We start from the raw sequence: 26,209 nt of genomic DNA on the forward strand, positions 1-26,209 counted from the left end.
CATGTAAAAACAAGCAAGCAAACTTAGATATTGCAATGTATGCCTAAAAATCCACGTGGCTTGTTAATATTTAGAGTTTAGATCTACCATGCAGGTTAAAATGAATATTAGGTATCACTGTCCTATCATACCTTACATTTTGTGTTGGCCAAGAAATAGAAAGCTTGGCATAGTCAATTCCAGAGTTATCTCAGGTGAAGTTTTTAGTACTGACTGTGGAGGCAGTCAGTACTATTTGTACTGACTCAAGCCCATTTGAAACTTCCAGGATAGTCATGTATTTTCTGAAAGATTGGGGGCTGTGGATTTCCAGAGTAAAGAATTGTTGCATTGCAACTGTAAAGAAGAAGGAAATTGAAAACAATGTTATTCAATTGTTCAGGAACATGAGATCAAAACTTTATTGACAGTGATTACTGAATATTGTATCTGTTTTGATAGATTTAGATTTCTCCATCATTCCAGTTTTTATAGGTTTTTTTCACAGTCAGTCCAAATAACAATCGTTTATTATGGTTAACCTTATTTGGTGCATAAATCTGAAGCACTTTTCTGATTAAAGTTTGATTCCTCCTCCTATCCACCATGTCTTAATCTGGGCTAAACTCTAGTATTAAACAATGCACCACACAGTAAAGGAATGAAGTTCTACTGAAAGCCTCTCTCTTTCTAATTGCTTACCCCATAGCACAAGTCAGTCCATACCTGCCAGTTAGAAGAGATCACCAAGAACAGGCATAATCTGGCCCAAATTGGGATACTACTGCTCTAATCATTAAAAATGCTACTGACATCCATGTTTTCTAGACCTCTTCCATTGCAGTGACACAACACCCTGCAAGGATACTGTATCCTCCTTTCTAAAAACAAACTTCACCGGTGCAAATAATATCCTTTTGTTGTTCATCTTCAGTTGGCTAACTTGCTCACTTTGCAAATGTAGAATTAGGGGGAGGGAATGTTATACACTGACAACTTGAGCTAAAGTCAGTAGCAGAAAAAAGTTGTGTGCAGTCCATTAACAAGCGCTGCAAGCATAGTTGATAAAATTCTTTCTTATGTATACTGCACTAGCTATTTAATCTGCTAAACTGAAAGAAAAGATAAGAGCATGGCTAGCACAGTGCCATGTATGAAAGAGAAAAGTATTTCCCAGTGGGGAAAACAGAAAGCAATGCAAGCAACTACATGCCCTGTAATAGTACACTTTGCATAGATTTGTAATGAAAACTTGTTTTCAGATCCCTCTAGATTATGCAACAGCAAACCTGAAAAATGGCATGATTTCCTATCCTGCAAAGCTAACCCCCAGCTGCAAAATGTGATTATTTTTTGCAGTAGGGGATTGCAGTTTGTAGTGTGAAGGGGAAGGCCCCAGTTCGGTTATCAAAAATGTTTTCTGCTCTTTCTCTGCTGATACTGCCGCAGCTGTGCTGAGGCATTCTGGAGTAAGTTTTATGTGTGAGGCTGGTTGACTTCCTCTTGTTGGAAAGGCATTGAATAGCAATAAAGCAGAGCTTTGTAGATGTCTGCCCACACAGCGACTACAGCTTCTCTCTTTTGCATCAGGAGAAACTATAATGATGGCTGTCATGTTTGAGTTTTAAGGAGTATGTTTTACTTAGAGTAAAACTTATCTGAGCACATATTAGATTCTCCTGTAGAGAGACATTCTGTGATTTACTCTCAAATTGCACTGAATTCGAGAGCTAGGTGGTCACAACTTTAATGTAATACAAATCTTAGCCTTCTACAGATTTTCTCTTCAAGGATTACACTACAGTAGACAAAATCATATTAGGTTTTATCAGGTATTTTAATACCCCTTTTATTACAAAAATTAACTTGGAAGATCAAACCTTATGATTTTATAAAGAATAATAAAAAAGTTATTTCATTTTAGGTGTCAGGCAATCATTCGTATTAGTAAGTAAACTAAATCTGTCTTTATGCTATAAGCTTGGTTTCTTTTCTAATTACCCAGTTTTGAAACTTCACCTGGGGACTTGTGAATCTTTGTTTTCAAATCTGAACAAAAGCATTATTCCTCTTTTTTTTCTTTCATGACAAAAAGTAAAAGCCCTGCTGGTTACATTTGTTTCCAAGTTCAGTATGACAGGAAGTTAGATATTTCACATCTCTGGAATACAGATGATTTCTCTAACTGGCATCAGAAACAAACCATTACTTCAACACATTGTAGACAATGGATTGAGAAAATGGATGGAGACACAGACAGGCAGAAATTCCTCTGGCACTGAGCTGAGTGAGGACTGTTATTTTAAAAGCTTCTATACTGAAATAGAGGAAGTGTTGTGCTGGTCATCCCAGAGAGAAGTCCCAGTTCTGAAGCACATGCAGAGTAAGAGCCAAGGTGTAATAAGCGAAAAAGGGAAGGTGGGAAGGACAGAGGTTCATAGTAATCCTGTACATACTAATTTCTGTCTTGAAGTTAACTTTCCATCTATCCACAGAAACCTCTAAAACACTCTATCATGTGTTGTAAAAACAGGATAGAAATGGATCACATTTATGTATATCTGTGTGTGTGCATGCATCTGTAAGTAATAACTGAGAATACATACACTTTAATTTGTGTAAGTGAAGAGGTATTTACACCCAGGCTTGTTTTCTACTCATTCATTTGTAAACTAACTGTACACAGCAGGCATGTTTTCTCTACTGATTAAGTGAAAAGCAGAAACATGGTAATGTTCTTAACAGCATTTGAACACATAAAAAAATTTTGATTAACTTTTTCCATTAGCTGGAATGTTCAAGTTAGAAGAAAAAGAAGGGTAAAAACTTATTTTATCATAGGACTTCCTTGACCTATATTGCAGCAGTACATGAGATAGATGTGTTTGAAGTAACTTGCGAGATGAACAGTTTCACAGAAAACTGGGTTGTCAGAGGCAAAGATTACACAGAGACAAAAAAATAGACAATGGAGAAAATTAGTTTAATAGCCTGCTGCAGTCATCTGCATGGTCCTATGCTACTACAACTGCTTTTCAATGTTTTCCTGCAAACATTGATGGTATTGATGATGTCATAAAAATAATGCTCACCTCTTGAACAATGCTTTAGAATATGAAGACAAATATTTAGGTCAACAATTTGGAATCATAGATAGGCTATTTTTGCTCCAAAATGCAATCACTCCGCTCTTTAAATGCCAGTGTTTTTGTAAACAACTGCTTTTCTTTCTAATTCAGGCAAGGATATATCGTATATGCAAGGACTTTCAATAGCTATTATATTGTCTTTCATTCACTACTGACTCATCCAGTAGGTAATTATAATTTACCAGTAGAAAGATTTTCATTAGAATGCCTTAATACCCACAACTAGTAAGAAACTGTGAGCTCTGACAAGATTTCTGAAGAGGGTCTGTCCCCTTGTGGCTGCAGAACACCACCCCAATTCTCAAGGTTCATTGAGAAAGCAAAACTGCAATTTTTTTAAGACTCAGAAATGGTGGCTTTTTAACTGCCCCTTTCACAGATACTTGCTGAAGGACACATTGAGCCATTTTTCTAAATATTTGGCAGAGATCTTCTAAAGTTTATCCACTTTGACCATACAGAAAATTCCTAACTAGGAATTCTAGTCTAACTTTTAAATATATTGACTGCTAACACATAGCTCCCAGTCTGTGACAGTTCTCAGCATCTGCAGGTAATCAGCCTATATAAACAGTCTGACATTACTCAAATACTTGCTGAAACAACGCTCTTGAATCAGAGTCTCCTTGGGGAAAAAAGTATCAAGAACTCGTGTGATTCTGCTCATAAAAATAGGGCAAGCATTGTGTTGTTATTTTTAAGGACTTACACATAATAAAAGGTTTTGTGAAAATACACCAACCTCCTAAGTCTTTATTATCAAGACTTGATTCTCAGTCTTAAATGAAACTATTATCATCTGGAATCCACTGATGGTCCATTCATGAAAAATTTCAAATGAGTTCTTAATTAGGTCTAGATTATGTTTCCTCTGCATGTAGGGCTTGATATCGTTATCTTGCACCAGCAATCTCCACTGTCTCAGTGATGGCTCCTCATTACAGCATTTGCCATTTTCAATTCTTGAAAGCAAATAGCTGTTCTTTCATCTTAATTCAATAGGGTTCCATGAATTTTAAATAAATCCTTCTCTGAGTTCATATGATGTTGGTCTTTATGAGGCTATTGCACACAAACTATAGTTTTCCTACCAAATGTAATCCATTGGCCAAAAAGGTCAATTGCTTCTCATTAAGAATAATCAATGGCAATTCTAGTATAAAAGTACATATGAAAGATTGTGCAAATTCTGTTCTCCTTCCATTGCCTTTCTATGATTTGCAAGGAACATTTCATATTTCAAATGTATGAAATTTCAAGCAATTTTTTCATGGATGGTAATGTTTAAAAAAAAATTTCAATATTAATTTTCCTGTGGCATTTGTTTTCATACTGTCTTTTATTCAGGTAGAATTCTTTACAGTGGCCCAAAGACCAGCAGTGAAATAGCATGTGGAGTATTTAAAAAGAAGATAACATTTTTCTTTTCTCCCTGCAAAAGGAAGAAAACAAAAGATAAATTATACAGGCTTTGTAGATGTGGGCACATTGCTGCTGAATATACGCACTTGCTTTCATCATTAAGTGTTTCCAGGAGCTGGCATGCATTAGTAGCAGAGTTTAAAGGAACAAATGAAAATGTCTACATTTCTAGCTACCAGTGCTGTCCACTGATTCTAGTGTTTTTTCAGAAGTTTAATTTGCCTGTGTAATTGAGCATATTGACATCTGCTTGCATACAAAAATCCTGGAACAATAGGGGAAACTACAAACTGAACAGTAGGGAGATGTTCCAGCTATGCCAGGTAACAGAGCTGTACAAGGGTAGTATTTTCTTCAAATTTTTTTTCCCATATACTGTATGCCAATGCACACTATACAATTGTGAGTCTCTTTATACCGTCATAGACATTTAGGCCTCAAGAGAGTAAGCATGCATGACTGAATTTAGAAACGTACACACATACATATAAAAAGGTATATTTTTGTATGCACGTCTGTACGCAAAGATGTTCACACGTGTGAATATATGACCCACTGCCTGAAGGGTAATTATTCTAGCTCAAACCTACATATAATAGGAAAGATTGCAAGGTTTGGGCGCTAATCTGATTACCATAATTTTAGTCATGTGCCTTCTGAAAGTGTCGTCAGATGAGATTTTTGGATCTAATTTTCCCCTGAGATTTTTATGCAAGAAAAGACAGAGATGACTGCCTGAATTCTGAAATTGAGCGTCGTCTCTTAAAGTTGTTAAATGTTGGTTTCTTTTCTCATGCTTTTTACAAAAGTTACCATTTAAAAGTACGCAAAAGCTAAAGTATCAAACTCATTTAGTATCTTCCTCAAATTTCCAAGAAGTGATACATTTTTGCCAGTGAAGAAGTGTGAGGAAAGAGATGATTCAAAGCAGTATTTTATGTATCCTTAACATAAAATTCACAGACTTTGAACTGCTCATAATGGCAATACTCCACCTCTTCATTTCCTCTGCAAACCATCCTTCCTTCTGTGACATTTTCTAACTCACTCTCCAGCACTTTATCAGCACAGTAGTCTTACCACATTCAATAGAGCCTAATGTAAACTTCTTGCTTTGCACTGTAAGGAATTAGGGAGATAGCGTGTACATTTAGTAAAATAGAAATATTTATACAAATAACTGTTCATTCATGAGAACATAAAGGTTCTATTCTGGCCCAAAATATTTTTCTATGACCTCCTGCATCTTTGGAGATGAATAGCAAGATAAAAAAAAAAAAAAAAAAAAAAAAGTTTACATAATGAGAAATTGGTGTATAGTAATAAACATCGATTTATAGAGGTTTAAACATGGTGCAGGTGCAATAGATACACTTTTGCATTTTTGAACTGAATGGAAACACTGCCTAAGGTATTCAACCAAGAGAAGAGCCCCCAAATGCTGGATGAAACGCGTAAGGCAGAATTTCTCATTCCTCACAACAGCCTGACTCCCGGGGGTCGTGCTCTGGAGCTTCATCCCACGAAGGTGGCTGAAGTTTGCTTGTGCTTAGCGCTAAGGTCACACCGGGTCCTGGGCTCCAGGAAGCCTCTGGACGGCATGGGATTGCCTTTGGAGCAGAGAGATGGGCCGGGGGTCTCGGACCATACCCGGTCTATGTTGCAGGTGCGTGACTTGGAGTCTAAACCTGCAGGTCCCTTTGCCTACCCCTCCCGCTACGCCCCGGGAATCAGATTTATCAGGATCCCAGTAAGCCCAGTAAGCTATAGGAGGAAGTTCCCGGCCCACGGCAGCCGGGCCCGAGAGGACAGCCAGCCCCGGGCGGGCAGGTTGCCACCGCTCCCCTCGCTGAGGCTGCGGCCGGACGCAGCTCCCAGTGGCCCAGAGCCACTCGCGTCCCTTTCTCAGCTGGAGCCCCGCGGGGGTGACGGGGCCCGTCCTCCCTCGGCCCCGGGGTCCCTGCCCGTCCCGCCGGCGGCAGCTCTCGCCACTGCTCCTTCCTGCTTGCCGGCGGCGGGCGGAGCGGGCGGGGCGGCTGCGGGCGCAACTCCCGCGCAGGTGCCGGGGACAGCCGCCGGGCTTCCAGGGGGAGGGCTGGGGTCAGGAGGGAGCAAAGCAACAAGCCGCACAGCCCGACACCGAGTGGGGGCAGCTCCCGGCTCGCCCGCCGGAGGAGGCGCGGCTGTGTGGCGGCGGAGGGAACCACGCGCGCTCCTGAGCACAGCGCGGAGCGGAGGTTCCCTGCTTCCTGCTCCATCCCTGCCTCTCCCCTCACCTGGCCGCCGCTCCCGGTGGGCGGCGGGTGCGTGTGTGCGCTTCCCCCTCGCACCTTGGCTGCCCGCGCCCGCTGCATGCAGCCCCTGGAGCGCCGCAGCCCAGGAGGATACACAGGGTGCGTTGGGATTAACTCTTTATTATTATTATTATTTTTATTATTATATTTGGAGGTTTTTTTTTTTCTTCTCTCCGTGTGGCTTCGCGGAGGGGAGGGGAGAGGGGCAGCCGGGGCCTCCCCACCACCGGCGGCTCCAGGGCTGTGCCCGCCCCGCACGCTGCGCTCCGCTCCGCCGTGTTTGTTGTTGTTGTGCTCCGGGGAGGCAGGCGGCAGAGCGAGCAGCTCCCCCAGGGCGGCGGAGGGCGGGCAGCCTCTCGGCTTGTTTCTCTTCCTCTTCGCCGTGTGAGCCCGCGTCCCGTCCTCCTCGGCGGGGCAGCCGCGGGGGCTCGGCGGAGGACGTGCGGCGCTGCGGGACACCTGGGGCAGGTGGCAGCGCGGGCAGCGGTAGGTGGCCCCGGGCTCCCTCCGGGAGGGATCCCGCCCGCGGGACAGGTGCCTGAGGAGCGGGGAGCGGTGCTGGGCAGGGCGGGAGAGCAGGCGCTGCTGCCCGGCCCCCGCAGTGTCTGCGAGGGGCGCGGGGCTCCCCCTCCGTCCGGGCGGCCGTGCTTTACATAACCGGGCGGGAGGCCGGGGAGTCCGTGCCGTGCCGTGCCGTGCCTTCCGGTTTCACATCGCGGCCGTGCCCGGAGCCTTACGCAGAAACGGACAACTTCTCTTTTTTTCTTGTTTTGTTTTGTTGATTTTCCCCCCCCTCCTCTTCCCGCTTCACGGGGCCACGGCTCAGACAGGCGCTGGCGGAGAGCTGAGGAGCGGGCCAGGTGCTGTCCCCGCCGCGGTCCCACCGCTGCCCCTGTGTGGCTGGGCACCCACCGGCTCTCGCAGGGATTTCCTTAAGTTTCCGTGGGGAAGGTGTGCACGGGGCTGCGGTGACTCCGAGGTGTCGCTGGGATGCTCCTGTCAAGCGCCCGGGACCCGGCACCTTCTCCGCCCTCACCGGCTGGGCTCGGCTTGAAGTTGCCGTGCTTCGGCTTCTGATGCGTGCCACCGGCTGTGCGAGGGCTGGGGAGGGTTGGAGGTGTTTGAGGAGACCGTGTCTCCGTCTGTGATGAGCTGTGGTGATAGCAAAGGCTGGACTTCTAGTGCCTTTGTACGCTTGTGGGGACTTTTTAAAAAAATCGCCGCACGATTTGCCTTGGGAAGAATGTAAACATGCACTTTTGTAATTTAAAGTAGGTCCATCGTGATAGTATTTCCTGTGTGTACCGCCTTTGCCCTTCAGTATAATCAGATGCTGTGTTTGAAGTAAAGTTGATTGAAATAATATGGAGACACTGGGAAAATAATGAGTTCTTGTGGAGAAACTGAAGCTTTCCCCGTCTTCAGTGGAACCAGAATTGAGTCTCAAATGATCGGAAGTGATAACATGTATATTGCACTGGTTTATTTCTATTATACCCACTAATCATTTTTAAAGAGACTAATATAATTTTGTTGGTGTGGAGTCCTGCCAGTTCATAGATACAAACAAGTTAACTTGTAGATTGTGGGTGATTGTGTATAAAGGCTTGAAACACCTGGCTGGAAGGATGATGAAGTGCTCCCTGTCAGTCAAGGTAAATAATAACAGAGTAAGAGAACAGTCTTGGTTTATGTTAATGTTTTGATTGCTCTTGGCAGTCAAGTAAGAAACAGTTCTCTAAAATCTTTAAATAGTCTTAGAGCAGTTATTAATTACTGGTATGGGTCCATCAAAGCTCTTGAGCATCATGGATTGTGGGTTACATCAGCTCTGTCTGTCACGGATTGCGTTCTGAACCATTCTAAAGAGCACCAATGAGAGCATTACCAATGCCATCCCTGGCTATACCCAAGTTTCTGCTGGTAAGAGCCTAGAGAAGACCAGGAAAGGAAGAGCTTGCATTGATGCTTCTCTAGAATATTTTCTACAGGCAGCTGTGGCTAAAGCGCTCCCTTGGGTAGAAGTGTTGCCTTTGTTCTTGACCAACACAAAGTTTGTTGTTCTTTCTTTCATCCTCTACAGTAGTTTTTTTTTCAGTCTCTGAGGAAATAGGTAACCAGATAAAGCATTCTACAGACATTATTAATCACTGATAAGATGGTCAGAGGGCAAGTTCTTGTTTGCAAAGGCCCTTGCTCAGGAGTTATATTGAGGGATATTAATTTTCCAAGTTGGTGTTCATGCATTAGGTTCTGAGATAATACATTTAAATAAAGTTTGATATCTGTAATGAGAAGAAAAAGGCAAAGAGTGGTGTCTTAGTGGAATGGATTCAAATTAATTTTCACTGGGTTGAGAGAAAGCCATCAATGTATAGTTAGCTTCACTGAATTTGTAAATAGAGAATTAAGAACAGAAATTGAGTTTATGCCATTCGGTACAGCTGGATAATGTTCACAGGCTTTCAAAGCCCCTGTTTTGTCACAATAGTTAATATAAATAAACGAGTGATTGTTACAGTCACTATTGGGGTGATAAATTTTAGCTCACCAAAGACTTTTAATGATAGAAATTGGAGCATGTTATTAAAAATAATTTCATATATATAATTCCTTAATTTTGTGCATTTTTGAAAATTTTCATTGCAGAATTATTCTTACATTAGAATTTGTTTCTCATGATGCCAGCTCCCACATGACACCTAGAGCCATACATCCTTGTTAAAGACAAGCTTGACAGAAATCTGGAAATAATCAACTCAGAGTATCCTGCACATATAGGGTAGGATTACATCTGTTTTCAAGTCTTGAGAACAACCAAGATGACATTGGTCACCCCATGAATCAATAGCATAAGTGGGACATGCATCCAGTGCTTTTCAGTTCTGAAAGACTGAGAGGATGAGTGTTCAGGGTATGTTAGATTACACATGAAGCTACATGGAGTGGAAATGGTGGGATGAGGCAAGAGAGCAACCCAAGTGAGTGTCCCTACTGTTGTGTATCCAAAAACTTCTTGTTTTTTCTTTTTGTGATGGTTTATCCAGTACTTGATATAAATTACCCATATGGTTGAAACAGCCACCTTGGTTATTTATTCCATCAAATAGAACATATAAATTTAGGCTCTAATTGCTCTGCTGCATGATCTTTTGTGACAGAAAAAACACATTATACACCGTTGAGAGAAGGCTGAATAAGCTGAAATATTTGTCGCAGTCTTACTTGAAGCACAAGTTCCAGAAGTTGTTCACTGTTCAAATGCTACTGTTTTCTGTAAGGTACTTACCTGTCAAAAGGGAGAGTTGTGAAAATACATTGGTGCTCATATATTAGAACCTGGGCTATTTGGTTCAAACTTTTACTTACCAGAACTAAATTAATTTAATTTACTTGTGATCATAACAATTTTTGACAGTCAGCATTGTTATTGGACTAATAGGGATGAAGTCTAGTATTTTTTGGCTAAAACACTTAAAGCATAACCAGTGTTTAATGAGGAGAAGGCTGGAAGGTTTGCAGTCTAAGACTCTGATCTTGCATACAGGTTTAAAGTATAAACTCTGTCACAGAATAAAGGACAGCAGAGTCTTCTGTATCATTGCTAAAGTATTCTGTCCTGTGTAACTTAATTACCTGAATAATTTTTCTTTCAGGCAAGATGTCAGGTTGGAACTGTCTCTGTGTTTCTTGAGGTGAGGCTCTTAAATAAAGGACAGCAATGACAAAGAGCAGCAGGTCAGGATCAGAAAGCTGATAATCTTTTATAAAACAGGATTTTTTTTCTGGATTCTTTAAAATACTCTCTTGAAGGCAGGATGGTGTTCAGAATTATTAGATGCTTCCATGAAAAAAAATCAGTGGGGCATTTTAATTTCTGAAGAAGCCTGGATTTATATGTATAATGTATTAAAAAGAAAAGTTAGTACCCAATGGAAGAAGATTCAGAAAAAGGATATATGCTTTAGAGCTAGACTGCTCAAATCACTTGTACAACTGGAATTTCAGACAACTCTAGGTTCTGGTACTTGATTTACATATTTCCTGTGTTAATATGCATTTTCCAGGATGTCCAGCCTTCTGCACAGAAGTGCTTGATTTGGACCTAATGAAATAATTGATATAAAATGAACAAGTTTGTCTCTGAGAGACCAGTCCAGTTGCCCAAGGCAGTGGCTGGCTGCAGTGGAGATGACATTGGAGCTGTGTTACTGTAACCTTCAGTCCTAGTTCTGGCTCTGGCTATGTGGATCTTTCTGCAGCCCAAGGAGAGAACCTGTGAGTGCTGCGTTCAAGCTGGAGGAGCACAGTGTGCTGGTGCTGGCTAAGCCCTAAGTTAAGATGCCCCAACTGAAACACAAGTCTCTAAGGATTTTGCCAACGTGAGAATTAGACCAAATATTCTTAGTTGTGCTAAGCTGTGGTTGGAAAGAGTTTCACATAACTTCATTAATGGCTTTCCCTTAGGGAGACAGTGATATTGCCTAATCCTATGTTTTCAGTGGCAGTAAATGAAGACAATGTCACAATCACTTTTAGATTTTTTTTACTTAATAATTTCATTCAGATGATTATGGATTTTCTATGTTCATCTCTCTGGTTGTTTTCTTGTATCAGTAGCACATGAAGAAATGTCTTCTCCAGTCTAATCACCACATATATCAAATGTTTTCTTATTTGAATCCTTGTGTCACGTGAACTTTCAGATATAGTATTAAATAATTTTTGATGTTATGTTTATAATTAACAATCTTATTAACTTCTGTAAAGACAAAATTGTACTCATGTTTTCTTGCTTTGCCAGCTGTTTTCAGAGTTTGGCTTTTAGGTTTTTTAAAACACTTTTTCTGAATGTGGCAACACTTTTTCTGGATGTGGCTTTTTAAAACTTGTTTTCTAGATGTTCGGGAAATGTATCGGTCACTTTCATAAATTTTCTACACTTCATCTTCTTACTTGAGACATTTCCAGATTCAGGATCTATTATGAACATTTATTAGTAGCTAAAGAATTTCTAAATAGCAGATACTTAAACAGTTCCTGACAATAGGATTCAGATTTTAATGTTTTTGGGCTTTCACATTCTGTAAGAAGCTTTATGCATCTCAAAATGCTCTGTTAAAAATAAGTAGAGAACTCTGGTTAATATAGAGTGAGATCATTCCTATGAGGCTTCTTGCATCAGTTGCAGTAACTGTGAAATCCCAGTTCTGTTGCTTGGAATAGCTGTAAATCTTGGACATAACCCAGGAAAGCCCACACAAAAGGCACGTGAGAGAAAAACAAAAAATAACATGGAAATTTTCAGGCAGCTTTTTTTTTTTTTTGCTTCTGTCCTCAAGTGATGTGAAATAACTCAGTAAGGAAGTTAGTTTTCTAAATATTTACTTAAATATTGCTTTTTAGTTTACTTTTTTTTTTTTTTTTCCCCTGGAGCTTTTGGAAGCCCTTTCAAAAGGGAGAAACAAGGAAATTAATAAATCTGAAAAGATTGATCAAGTCAGAGGGGTTTTTTAATATACCATGACTGAAAGTAAAATAGGAGGTTTTATATTATTTTTTCTGAAATTTGAGCAATTTTTGATCAATGTATCAGCTTTACTAGATTTGTTTTGCATGCTGGAAGGAAAGACTTTTTTAAAATCTGACCTTTTTATGTATTTTCTTCCAACACTTGTAAAATTTCTTAGTGTGTAATTGAAATGATCAGTATTTATTTTTTTTAACAATTGAGAAAGTTTAAACATTTGGAAATGTTTAAATTCAGACCTTTCCAGGTTGGTGAAGTTAACAACTGAGAGGATCTATTGTCTAACAGTTATGAGTGGAAAGTGAGAGGGAAAGCAAAATCAAATACAAACCAAGTTGTATTTCTAAAGTAATTCAGGCATGTAGTGTGGTTTTTTAGTATATTTTTCACTGGTGCATTATCTTTGGCTTCTGCTAAAGAGTTGTACTTGCTGGATCACAAGTGAAAATCTGTTCTTTGCTTACTTCTTACTTGGAAGTTGCAAAATTCAGGTAAAACAATGCAGTTGGACAATTCATAGCTATTCTTGGATTTCAGAAACTTATAAAAGAGACTTTTCAGTGTGAGAGATCAGTACTACCAGGCACATTTAAAGCCATTCTGGCTGCATTTTTGAACCAGTTTTTCTGATTGGTCTTGGGTTAAGTTAGATCAAGGACTCTTGTAGTGCAATAACAGCCTGTCATCTCAATGGGCATATATTTTTTCTCCAAAGATTGGAAAAGTCCTGAAATACAGCTGTTGTGTTGTCAGTGCCCTGCCAGTTTTTTGGGGGTTTTGTTTCTTTTCAGTTATAAATTGGGCTGTGATACTTTCCAGATTAGAAGGCAGTTGTATTCTGGTTATTCAAGGGCCTTCTGGGGGGCAGTGTACAGCTGCTTCATCTGTTCTGGGCAAGATCTTGCTGAAGTGTGGTATGCTGGTAAAAGGCCAGTCATGAGGTTTGTTCATCTTTGGACTTAAGGTGTTACAACTGCCACAGTAATCAGAGTTTCCAATACAGCAATAGCCTTGGAGCCCTCAGGACACTTGTCATGTAGTTTTTGTTTATCATTGACTTTCCTAGATTTCCTTGATAGATTTCAGATGGGTAAACTGAAGTGAGGTAGAGTGGCTTCAGGCTGGTTGGATTAAGTGGTAGAGCTGTTTTTTTTTTTCCATCTCCTCAGATCTTCATCCTCACCAACCTAAAAGTAGCTTTGTATCAGTTGTCCACCCAGCTGGCCAAATCTCTCATTCCTCAGACTGGGTTAGCACCTTGAAGCTAAAGCTTGTACTTTTTTTTTTTTTTTTTTTTTTTTTTTTTTTTGTGCAGCAATTCTGCAGATCCCAGTGACACCTGTTATTGAAATCTGTACCTACATCTGTGTCTCATCAACATATCCCCTTGCTTGTTGCCATTTTCTCCTAATATATAGAATAATATATGTATTTAGAACTTCTATTGGTTTCCTACAGTACCCACTTCCAGGAAGTATTCCTGCAGTTTATGACAAATTCCTGAATTACCTAGACTTTCAGTTCATCTTGGAAAAGACTTATTAGCTTCTGGGGGTGGCAGTTCCATATCATCCACAATACCTCACAGTTAATAGCAAAACATTACTTTATGATGTTGTCTAAAGTACTGTAATGCTTTTCAGTTATCCTTCTCCAACACTGTTGTTTCCTGGATGTCAGCATTGCTCTCCTCTTCTAATTCTAAAAACAGGAGTCCTTAGTTAAACTCTCTTGTTAGATCTTTTTAGTTCTCTGGACGAAAAATAGTGTTGGAATATTACCCGACAGAACTTACAGTGATTAAAATAAAATACTATACTTGTCCCTTAGAGCGTCAAGAAGGTAGAGAAGAAATTATGGCAGCTTTGTGCATATGCTGAGGGTTTTTTTTGTGGAGGATGGCTATAGAAGTTTGTGTCCAGAAAGGACCTGTTGTACTGAAAATTATGACAGCAAAGTCTGAAATCAAATGCAGTAAAATAACTGGCCTGTGTTTCTAGTAGTTCTGTGGTATGGGATAGAATACTGATGAAGCAATACAGAACATAACTTTGGGGATTGGCGTGTGCCTTGGAGCTTTATCCATAAAAGATGATATAATCATTGTAATAGGAAACTTTTGGACCCCTACTTGGTTGCATTTGGAGTATTTTGATAGCTCACACCATTCTAGAGAGCTAAAATTGGAGTAAAACTCATAATCCCATGAATTACTAAAATCCGCTATCAAGTTACCCAGTGATCCCATTTTAATTTGTCTCTTCAGTGAAATGGTCACTGAAAAATAGTCAACAGTTTGATTCCAGGCATTTTCATCTCCACATTGCTTAGCTTAAAAGAAAAAAACACTGTGCCTGGAAGGCTGTCTGAAGAATAGTGGCAAACTGTTTTGAAAGTTGTTGCCTGTTGTGCTTCAGATGTTAACAAAATTTGTGATAGGAGTAGAACCTTTCCACATTTCTTAAGTCAGCCTTGGTGTTAAGTCTCCTTTTATTTTTCTGAAAGTAGAAAGAAGACAGGTTTTTTCATAGCTCTTTTTAGCTTAATATACATGCTGAAATAATTGAGACTGACTTAAAGGAGAACAATTGCAACTATCTTGTGCTTTGGCTCTTGTTGAGCCTTTTACTATTAAATTATTTCCTGAAATGTTGGAAGTTATTGGGAGACTTCTCACTGAAGTGTGGAGCTTCTACAAATAGAAACTCCCTGACTTGTATTTCGTGTTATCTTTTATCTGTACTATTACTTTGCCCTGACTTGTTCCTGGAAAAGAGATGCAGGTAAATTTCTGCACAGCTTTCACAGTTTCAGCATAGTCTGACTCAGTGCTGTTCACCTGGAAGATTAGGCAGTCATTTGGCTTTGGTTTTGTTCTTCAGAAAGATACTCTTGTCAAATGGGAAAAAACCTATAATAGGCTCACATGGAAAAAATATTGCTTTAATGGAAACTTTAGTAGGTGCTTTTCAACTGAGTGCAGTGAAATTCTCCTCCTCCAGCGGCAAAATACTTTGTATGTGGTTTGGTTATTGGGTTTGGGTTTTTTTTTTTGGTTGGTTGGGTTTTTTTTTTCCCTTCTTAATTCTAACTCCTGAATGCCACAACCTTCTTTATTAATTAAAGCACCGTAAGAAGGTATTTGGTTCCAACTGAAGGCTGAAATTATAGCCATGAGTAATAATTTTTTGTGCCCCTGGAAAGAATGAGAAAGAAGTAATAAAAACTACTTTGCAACATAATTGGCCTTTTATTATAAATGGCTTGCATGTTTTATCCCTGTGAGTAATATTTTGTCCATTCGACCTTAGTGGGGCCACAAACAGCATACAGCAAAACCAAAAGTATGTTCCTTGTCTTAATGGAGTTGCATGGTAAAGCACCAAGTAGCAGCATATTCAGAATTCTTAGCTGCGGTGTATATTCTACCATTTTGGACTGTGTTTCTTTTCCCCTTACCTAATACAATTTACAACTTCCCAGATCACAGTTGATGTTATTCTGCACCTTGGTGAAAAGCCTGCCTCATTATTTTTATAATTTATTTTAGGTATTGAAAATTTGCTACCACATGCTCCAAAGCTTTCTCCAGGCTGAACAATCCCAGTGTCTTCAGCCTCTCCTCACAGGACTTGTGTTCCAGCTGACAGCTGTCCCTGTGGCCTTCCACTGAACTTGCTCCTGTTGACATTTCCTAATGTGGATCCAAAAGCAGACCTGGTAGTGCAGATACCAGAGAAGTGGATTGTGCATGAAGCAGAACAATTGCTTCCCTCAGTCCACTGGCTGTGCTTCCATTTCCAAGGCCTGGGAAGCTGTTAGCTCTCCTTGCTGCCAGCTGCAGGGCTGATTCATGCCTTGCCAGGACCTCCAGCTTGTTTTCAGGGGAGCTGCCTCCCAGTCAGGGTGGTCTTCAGGCTATGCTCTCATGACATTTTTGTTGGCCATATCTAAGTTATTCTGAATGGCAATCCTGCCCTCAAATGTGTCTTCTAAATGTAGTTCTTGCAGACTTACTATGTGCTCTGACAGGTCACTGTAAAAAAAAAATTTAAACAGGATTGGGTCCCTAACCTATTCACTTTTGGCAGATTGTGAACCTCAATCAAGAGCCGCTGTTTGAGCCCTGTGATAGAGATATTTGGGCTTTTTTATCAGCTAGTAGCTTATACATCTGTGCTGTAACTTAAGTCAGGTTAGGCACAAAGATGCTGCAGGAGAGATTGTTGGGTATTTCTAAAATCAGGGTGGGTGACACCAGTGGTGTCTCATCCACAAATCTTGTCATTTTATGACAGAAGGCAATCATATTGGTCAGGCATGATTTAACCTCTGTAAATTCATCCTGGTGATTCCCAATGACCATCTTCTCCTTAACATGCCCAGAAATGACATGCGGGCAGGCATATGTCAGAACACACTGTGGAAGTAGATTAACAAACAATTAAAGTAGGCTTGAGTTGTGATGTTTTCTTTCCTAGTGATCCCTCAGACTTGGTAACTGGTAACCTGTGCATAACCCCTCTCCTGCTCTTCTTTTCTGGTTGCCAAGTTTCTGTCCACCTGTAGGTGATGAGTGCATGCTGGTCACAGGATTGAGCACCTACATCTTTGGGAATGTGGTGATGAATAAGCTGGGACTTCATGTGACCTGGGGGAACAAGTTTGTCAGGAACAGGATGCCTCTTCTAGAGTGATTCTTGCTCCCTCTGTGTGTGTGTGTGTGTGAAAGAGGAATTTACCAGATAAGAAGGTGACAGCAAAAGTGACAGTAAGTTTAATAATTATTTTAGCTTGATCTAATGCATGTTAAATAATTATGTAGATTATCTGCTTAAAGTCAGTGGGCTATGCTCTGGGTTTTCTTTTGTATTGATTTACTTCCGTTATCTTGCCATTGGCTTGACAGTAAAAGTATTGCATATGAAAAAATCTGTATCTGCCCTCTGATATGCATTTAAAGCTTTTTTTTGGTAGTTGTCTTTTTTGGTTTTGTTGCTACTGTTAATCTGCTTTTACAACTTCTCTAATTATGTCGTGGCTTTTTTTTCTGCTAATCACTTTTTTGATATTCCCTTATTACTCGTAATTTGAGGTGGTCTTTAGAAAACACCAGCACCTGCAAATGCAGTAAGATCCACACTAAAACTGAGACTTCCTTGATTTTCACATAGTAAGAAGCAAAGAAATTTAACCTGATTGCATGATGCTGAATACTGAGTTCACAATGATTTACTGGGGAATTCAGTGTTTCTCAGATCTTATCCTTAGCACCACTTGCCTTACTGGTACAGATGCTTAATTTTCCAACTTCTGTTACTGATGAACAGTTATTACTTTGTACAGTTCATCAGATATCAAAATAATTTTGTCACATGATGATAGTTGTCCTTAGTTTTGTCCTGTATAGAACTATATATTTAGATAGTCATTTTTATTAACTGCATTATTTTTTAGGACTTGAAAAGCCCCTTCAGAGTAAGGTTACAAATATATTTAATAAAACATTTCTAAAGGAGCAGTAGCTGAACTAATTGTAAGACTTAAATTCTACAATTTAGAAATGTTCTAGAAACCATCTAATTGGCAGTGAATTAATCATAAATACAGTATTCACAAAATGTTTTGAATGGCAGGTGTAATTAGTTCGCTATTTTAATGCTTCCAATAGTGTTTAATTGCAGTAAGACTTTAGTACTTTAGGAAAAAGATCATAACAGTTGGCAAATCATTGTCAATATCTTAACTCAATCTTACATGTATTCCAAAATCATACTGGCATTTTCTAAACAGAGACTGAAAAATTCATGTAGGGATAAAAAATCAAATGTTAAATGATAAATAGTAAATGGTACCTCAACAGTAAATTTTGGGTATCTAAATTCTTACTTCTATGTATAATGCCTGTCTCTCTGATATTTTAAGAACTGGTTTTATGCTTTACTTATGAAGTGTAAAATCACATTTTCCTCATGTTCAGTTTAGTAAATATTTTATTTTTGTAAATAAAAGATTAACATGCAAATACAGTATTTGTAGAATATTACATTTGGAAATGGACAAATGATTAAATGTATTTCACAATCAGCTAGCTCTGTACTTTAACCTGAGAGGAATAACCAGGGCTTTGGAAAGAAGGCAATTAAGTAATTTCATAATCATTCATGCATTACAGCAATAATATTGGCACACACAAGCATAAAAACTAGTTTTGCAGTTTCTTCCTGATACAAACAAATACAACAATCCTTGTATAAGAAAAGACCACCTAAATAAGTAAGATCAAATGAAGGCAAGATTTTAAGACATTAAGGTTTGTTACCACACTGACTTTAAATAGATAATAGATAGATAAAAGTTATTCTGTATATATCCTTTCATAGTACTGATTGAGGGAAGCATTGATTTAGAGTATGTTGGCTCAATTCTAGCTTATTCTGTATGGATAAAAACTCCTGTACTGTCAGTTAAATAAGTTGCCTGTCATATAACTTCTTAACTATTTTGAGTTTTCGCCATTTAAAAATTGCTGCAATTCAGAAATGTTTGAAGTTATTCTTATTTGTATTTTATTGGGAGGCAAGAAATTATGGTTTAGACTGAAGAGAATGCTGAGTAGCATTGTGGTGGGACATACATAGTGAGTTTCTGACCAAGAGAGAGGATCTCCTTCTGCTTGCAAATTCTGTATTTACAATATAAGATTCAGCAGGTTGTGGGGGTGGAGCATGAAAAGAACTCTTTTGTGAAAAAAAAATTATATATACTGGATTATGTTTGGGAATAGACAATTTTCAATGGGCAGATGGTAAACAAGTGATGGGCAAGATAATTGTATTGTCTGAGTGTTATGATGTGAAAAGAGCAAAATAGTAACAGGTACTAAAATTATTAAGTGCCTTTGTTTCTGCAATGTTGTGACACCTCTTGTTCATCAACTTGTGCATGTTCCAGTCCCACTGGACCTGGCATCCCTGTGCATCTGATTCTGTTATTGTCTGCTTACACCTTTTCCCCATGTGGCATTTGAGAGAGCTTTTGAGGTATGATCTGCAATCTTCCTCCATTTAGCAGACCACCAATATCTGGTGACATTTTAAGTGCTTGAGGACTGGCTGTTTGTGTTATGTAATTGGCAAGATAAGGGAAACTTCTGTGCATGACTAATTGAATATAAGAGTGAAAAAAGTGCAGTCTGATTTATCCAAACTGATGAAATATTTACGTGCAACTATGTTAAAAAATCCCAAAACAGTTCTGGTGATAATTGCTTTCCCCTTTGCTTAGCTCCAAACATTCAGAATCTGGAATGCCTTTAGCTTGTGTTTTTAAACATTTTTGCTAGATGCTATGAAGCCTGTGGTTTTGGGGGTGGAGCTGTGTATATTTTTCTGTGTGAATATTGTGCGCTTCAAGCTAGTAAATAGGGAAAACAATTGTGGTGTTTTTGTTTTGGGGTTTTTTTTTTCTTTTTTGTCCCTCGAATTGCTGCATTTTTGTTTTGGAAATTGACATTAATATTGGCAGATGCTCAAGTACCAAATTGATTATGGATTTACTAATAGATACTTACCTATAAGCAGTAATACATTAGTGTTACTGGATGAACCAAAAGAAGGTTGTGATGAAAGCAGTAGCAATAGCTTTGTAAAGGCAGGTTTGGTCACTCAGAATTATTTTAAGGTCTTAAAATGCCACAGACTAAATATTAGGGACCACAGTGGAGCAATAAGTTGAAACAAAGAAGGAGCAAGGATGGAATAAGGAAGGGATTATTCATTTGGGAGTGAAAGACTCTTAGCTGTAACATCTTCAACTTATCATAGCTGTTAAATAGCTGAATTTGCACTTAGAAATATATTATAAATCAGCTAAATCCTATTAGTATAACTTAATTGCTTGCAATTCAATAAAAGCTGGTTTAAGTATGATGCTACATTTAATAAAAGACCCCTTGCTTTCACTCATAGCTAACTCATGTGAATGTTAAATGACAGGTTTTGATTCAGGTATAGTAACTTGTATTAATGACTGTATTTATGCCATAAGTAGTTGTTGTTTGAAAACGCTTTAGGTGAGTTAGGAGTTGCATGGTAGTAGGTTGGGTGGAGATACTATTTGAGGTAAAAAATAAAGAATTTGGCCAAATCAGCAGCTAAGTATTTCTTTTCTGAAAGGTTTTAACTCTCCTAAGGTGTGGAATGAGAAGCACTTCTATGGATTCAGTCAATGATGACAAGATGCACAAACAAATTGCAAGAAGAGTTTGTTATATAGTTTGTTCTATGCATATGTGCTATAAAGTTTCAGTCACAGACTGTGGAAATATTACTCATTATTGCATTTCTATGGAGAAGTGTTTATTGCAGAGATTTTGAGGAGGGGATTTTAAGGACTCTTTTGGAATATAGCCTTAGAGCAATGTTATAAAAAGAGCAGTCAGTTTGTAAATGGTTTGGGAAATAGGGGTGAGAGAGACTTGAAGAGCCTTGTACGAAGCCCCTAGTCTTATCTAGTGATCAGAATTAGATGTCTCAGAGTATTACTCGATGCAGTCAATGAGCAAAGGCTCGTGCAAATCAGTATCCATACAAAGTGTGTTTCACTGGTGTTTCAGTTCCCGGAGCTGCGGAGGGCAGAGGTGGAAACAAATGTTTCCTGAGGGCCACTGCTCACAAACCTGCAGAAGAGCTGGTTAGCCAAGACCTTGCTGTGCTGTGGCTGGGATAGAGATCAGCTCCAGCTCTTTCCCCAAGGGTTCAGACCTGTGTTTCCTGCTGCGCGGACCAGGTTGCCAAGGTAGAGGCTGTTGAGCAGGGGTCGTGTTCCCTTTCTTCAGTAAATGCATGTCTTGGTGCAGAAGGAGTTACAGCTCTCCCATACTTACACTGATCCCTTACAGGATAAAGTGGATGAACTTGGAGTGGAATAAAGTCTGCTTGTCTAGTATCCTACATGCCAGTGAAACCCAGCTGGCTGAAAGCTATCCTATTTCACCTATTTCATTTCTGCTTACCCTTTCCAGAATAGTGCTGGTTTTGTGGATTTGTTTTATTTGGGGCTTTGATTATTTTATCCTTGTTTACAGTCAGTTGTCACTGTATAAACAGATTCAGAAAAAAGTAGCCCCTACCTGCCCCCCCCCCCCCCCCGCCCCCTGCTTCCCACACCAATTCTCCAGGTGCACTGTTCAGAAATATGGACTGAAATATTCCCAGGCCAGAGGAGTGCCCTGTGTCATTTGTGGCTGTCCTGCCATGGTAAGATCCAGACCATTAATGCAGTCCCTGAAATACAGTGGTCAGACTCTTGCTTTCTATCTTCAACCCAGCTAGGTGTTCTACCCTCCTCTGGTTCTCCCAGAGCCCTGCTCTCCTGATGTTTCGAAATATTCTGACTTTCAGTTTAGACCTATATGTGGGCAGTGTGTATTTTCTCCTCCTCCAACACTCATTTAGTTTTGCTTTACTTAGGCTTGACATGTTATGAGCTTTTAGCCTTATCTCTGTCTAATAGGTTCCTATTGCTCCCCTCATCTCCACATCTGTTCTAGTAAAAAATTCATGTTGTTAGATACGGCTGACCAGAATTTTACCTTGTGTTCAGCTGATATTATGCTAGTGGCTTGTTTGATGACTTTAATTCTTCCCTGTTTAAGCTGGAAATATTCCCTCATGATACAATGTAGGTCTGTTTGTCTTTTTTTAAATCTGTTTTCCCTTTGCCAGATCACATTGGTGACTCACAGTTGTCCTGTGATCAAGCCAGACTGATCTTTCCCTTCAGTATCGTCTAACACGATCCCTGGTTTCCCACATCCTGTGTGAGTGTGCTAATCACAAGCTTATTATCTCATGGTATAGGTGACCTTCTGCTATAGCTGGTTAGAAAAAAAAAAAGGCAGGGAGTGGGTTGTAGGAAACCACTCTGTCTTGTGAGAATCTTGAGCTTGATAGTTCACATTTTCTGTGTTTGAGACAAAGTTGGCTGAATGAAGACCGAGGATGTCAAGAAATAACCTCATTGTGTATTGATGGGGTTCTGGTGTAAAATCATGTGAAGCTGCTTGGCTGTGTCATCATAGCTGGAGTGATATTTTGTATGACTGATGGCAGTCAGAACTTGAAAGCCATGGAGCTTATTGTAAAATAAGAAAGGAGGTGTGTTTTGTGAGAATACAAACTCTAGCATTGTGTAGTAGCTGAGAACGGGTTTTCAGAATTGCAACTCTGGATTTAGTTTTCTAACGTCTGCCAAAGCTTCTCAAGTGGGCTGTAAGTATTTTTTTTTATGTATTGTCCTTAACTTATCTCTGCCTTTGCTCTATATCTGTAATATGGGAGAAAGGTTTACCTTCTAGTCATGTGTTTTGTCTGCTTATGTTGCAAGATCTTTAGGGAAGGAACTTCTTCACCACCTTTGTGTACTGTGTGGAAAACCCCTCTTGATTGAAGGCTGTGGACTCTGTCACAGATGATGGCATTTGCAACATTTTCTTTTTAAAAAAATATTTAGTTTACAATAAAATAGTTTACAAGTGCAACTTGTTCAAGAACAAGATATTCTTGTGATGGGTGCTGCAAATATTATATACAAGCTTACTTTTAATCATATAGTGGATTTGAGATATATTTTGGTAATCATGATTGAAAGTGAATACAGTGCTAGTCTCCTTATTGAAAGATGTATTTTCTCACTCCATTATTTTGATATATTGCCAGATTTTGTTATCTTTTTCTTTTGTACACTGATGAATGGTGAACTGCATTTGAAAACCATGCTGAAAAAATGAGTGTTTGGCCTGTCACATGCTTTTGTCTTCCTTTTAATGTGGAAGAAACAATCTGATTTTCTTTTTAATGAGAGAAGGGGTGATAATGGTCTTGTGTACATTTAGAATAGTCTCATGTTCAAATGGAATTTTTCCCCTGGGTCTATCATTAGTCTCTTCAGCAGTTATTCAGTAATGACTGTTTTTATATTGGCTTTGAATGTACCTCTAATAAAGATTGGGAAAACAACATTAACACATGAGATTTATGAGTTACATAAAATGAGACTATATTCCAGTATGAGCCACGAGTTCTTGAAAACATATTTAAAGAAGCACACAAGTACAATAATTATGTCAGGGTGATGTTCCTCATGCAGATTTCAGTTGCTTTACTCATTAATTATTTAAAATTCCAAGTGCAACAACTCACAGCTTAGTGACTGTAACCTGCTGAGCCTCTGATCTAAACAATTAAAGCCAAAACATCTGGATTAAAATTCCACCTGAAAAGAAGATAAAGTTATTATTTATTTCTCAGCTATGCAATTATCCTTTTCAAAAAAAGTAATCTTCTCAGAAGGGAAAGGAAATCAGTGTGTCATCACCAGAGAAAGTCTCAGACTGGGGTCAGAGTATTTGTGTTTCCAGACAATAATTTATGAGCCCAGAAAAATTGCTTCTCTACAGCTTTCTGAGTTACTTTGTTCTTAAATTTATTTACTGATTTCAGAGAAGAGAAGTTTATAAATCTTAAGCTTCATGAGGTGTCACTTGCAACTTGCATGCCAAACCATTTCTGACTGGAGAACCATCTTGTTTGTGTTAATGGGCTCTGGATAATGGTAACCTTTTAGGAGGCTGCCACATTAATTTTGAATGGTCTTGCATGTCTTCAGCATGCTTACAAATTAAAACACTGAGGATGGAGTCTTCATCAAATTACTTTGAAAACACTTTAGGATCATACACTATCATGATTTCATGTATAAACACTCATACAATATGGCCAGGCAAAAGAAGGCAAAAAGAAGTGAGAAAAACAGTGCACAAGAAGAGAGAAATACAAGCATAGAGTTAAGGATGCATTTTTTGTGTGTCAGAGAAGAAACACGGGGTTTTGTGCCTCTTGGCAGTGTGTTTATGGGAAGGAAGGGAGGGACATGACTGTAGAGAAGTAGATTGGGCCAAAGGGAGTCAACTCAGAGTATGGTGAAAGTCAGACCCTTTTGCAATATCAGTATTTATGCCAAATGTTACAGAGGAGAATCTGCAGGAAATCCATCTGTTGGTTGATATGTTTACAGTATAGATAACATTTATGAAGTCAGAAGAGAGAGAGACTTTTTTTTCTCCTTTAATTGAGAAGGATCTAGTGATTCAGTGTTATCTCACAGCACAGTTAATGCTGTCTGAAGGGGGTGAATCATCTCCTTGTCCCATCTGTCAGTCTGTTGAATATGAGAAGAGCAGGCATACAGTGCCTTTAATTCATGTGAGTTTAGAACTTCAGGTGTGCATTTTGTCATCAGTCTCTTCAAAGTGTTAATGAAATACTGATCATCAAAGTGCCTGTGTTTTCTGGGAAGCTTAGGTAACCTACCTCACTTTGAAAGGGAGAATATACCACTCAACATTTGGAGAGGGCTGATTTTTCTAAGCAGAGAACAGGAAAAAAAAAAGTGAGTTATTGAATATATCTTGGTTTTAGTCTCTTGGCATTTTTAATTTTTTCTCTGAAAAGAGGTGCTAGGTCTTGTCTGTTTTCAGAGTACCTTAATCTCAGACACTGAAAGTCTTCAAGTAACAAACAGTTATAATTTTCTGTATAATTTCTCTGTTGCTTTTATTTTTGCCCTCTGGTACTGTAAAGATTATTACTTTGGCTTGAAATTCTCCATTAACTGAATATGAATTTTGTTCTTTTTTTCATTCTCCTGGTTTATACTGCACTTGGGTTATATACTCTTGTGTGATGTTTCCTATTTTTCAAAACTACTTAAGAATTTAGGACAAATATCTTTTAGTTGTTGACTCACTCAGGCCTAATGTTGAAGTTCACAGCTGTGGAGGTGTATTTGTAAAGGAAAGAAGCCATGGTGGTGGAAAGTCTTAGGAGTCTACTGCATATCTTACAAATACATAGAATGAGACTATGCTATGTCTCTATTATTAAATTTATATCTTTATCTGTCCCTTTTTTTTTTTTTTTCAGTGGATAATTTATTTTACTGTAGTATCAAATTATTTTGTCTCTGGAGCGCATAGGTGCTGAAAAATAAATTGATGTATATGTTACTGATCCTTTCCAGAGAGCTTGAAAAAATTTGTCCTAGCTCCTGCAGACCTAAGCCCATATGAAAAAGAAAATAACACCCAGGCTATTTTGTTGTGGTGCTGTGCATGACAGCATGTAGCAAGTGAACCTGTTCATATTAGCGGCCGAGAATAAAAAACAGACAAATCAGTCCTACTTTTGTAGGAGGGCACCATTTTCCTTTTGATACATACACTCAAGGGAGGTGTATGTGTGGCCCTCTCTGTTCCCTAGACTGGGAAGAGCTGAGAGGCACAAGTATCTCAGCAAAGTCATAGAGTACTTACAAGGAAATCCATGTTTAGTCAAGACCTAGCTGTAGGTACAGTGGTAGAAGGGCAGCAGGCAGAAGGGACGGAGCTCAAAGGTGCTGGGTGGATCTGCACCTTGCCCCAGGCCTTTGGGGGTCCTATCTGGCTCCCTCCTCAGATGCACTGGAGGTGATTAAGGAAATTTCCTTATGACCCTGCAGGTGGATTGGCACAGAGTTCATAGGGCTTTGCTAATCTTAGTGTTTTGAAGACAAACAGTAAACATGTGGCTGATGCCAAATGATTGTGGTCATCGATGATTTCTGTTTGCGTAAAGGAGTGTAGGTACCAGCATGTGCTACATGACCTTAGGGGAGCATTTTTCCATTTGGGAAGTAGAAAAGCCCTGTTGAGAAATTTTCTTTTTCTTAATGAACAGGGTGGATGGTTCTCTAGCAATGCAAGTGCAGTGGGTTGAAGGAAGAAAGGAGAAAGA

General features: G+C 39.3%; 1 protein-coding gene across 8 annotated transcripts in view; it reads left to right on the top strand.

The window, feature by feature from the left end:
- Window positions 1–6,200: 6,200 nt before the first annotated feature.
- MBP (myelin basic protein) overlaps window positions 6,201–26,209 on the top strand; it is a 112,928-nt gene continuing 92,919 nt past the window's right edge. Inside the window, exon 1 of one of the 8 annotated variants that reach the window (XR_012053831.1) lies at window positions 6,201–6,943. The gene's annotated coding sequence lies outside the window, so the exon portion shown is untranslated. Of the gene's footprint in view, window positions 6,944–7,137; window positions 7,331–26,209 lie in introns of those variants that run through there. The other 7 variants (XM_072924020.1, XM_030264003.4, XM_030264008.4 and 4 more) reach the window with 7 other exon arrangements.

The sequence above is a fragment of the Taeniopygia guttata genome, chromosome 2 (assembly GCF_048771995.1).
Source record: "Taeniopygia guttata chromosome 2, bTaeGut7.mat, whole genome shotgun sequence".
NCBI lineage: Eukaryota > Metazoa > Chordata > Aves > Passeriformes > Estrildidae > Taeniopygia > Taeniopygia guttata.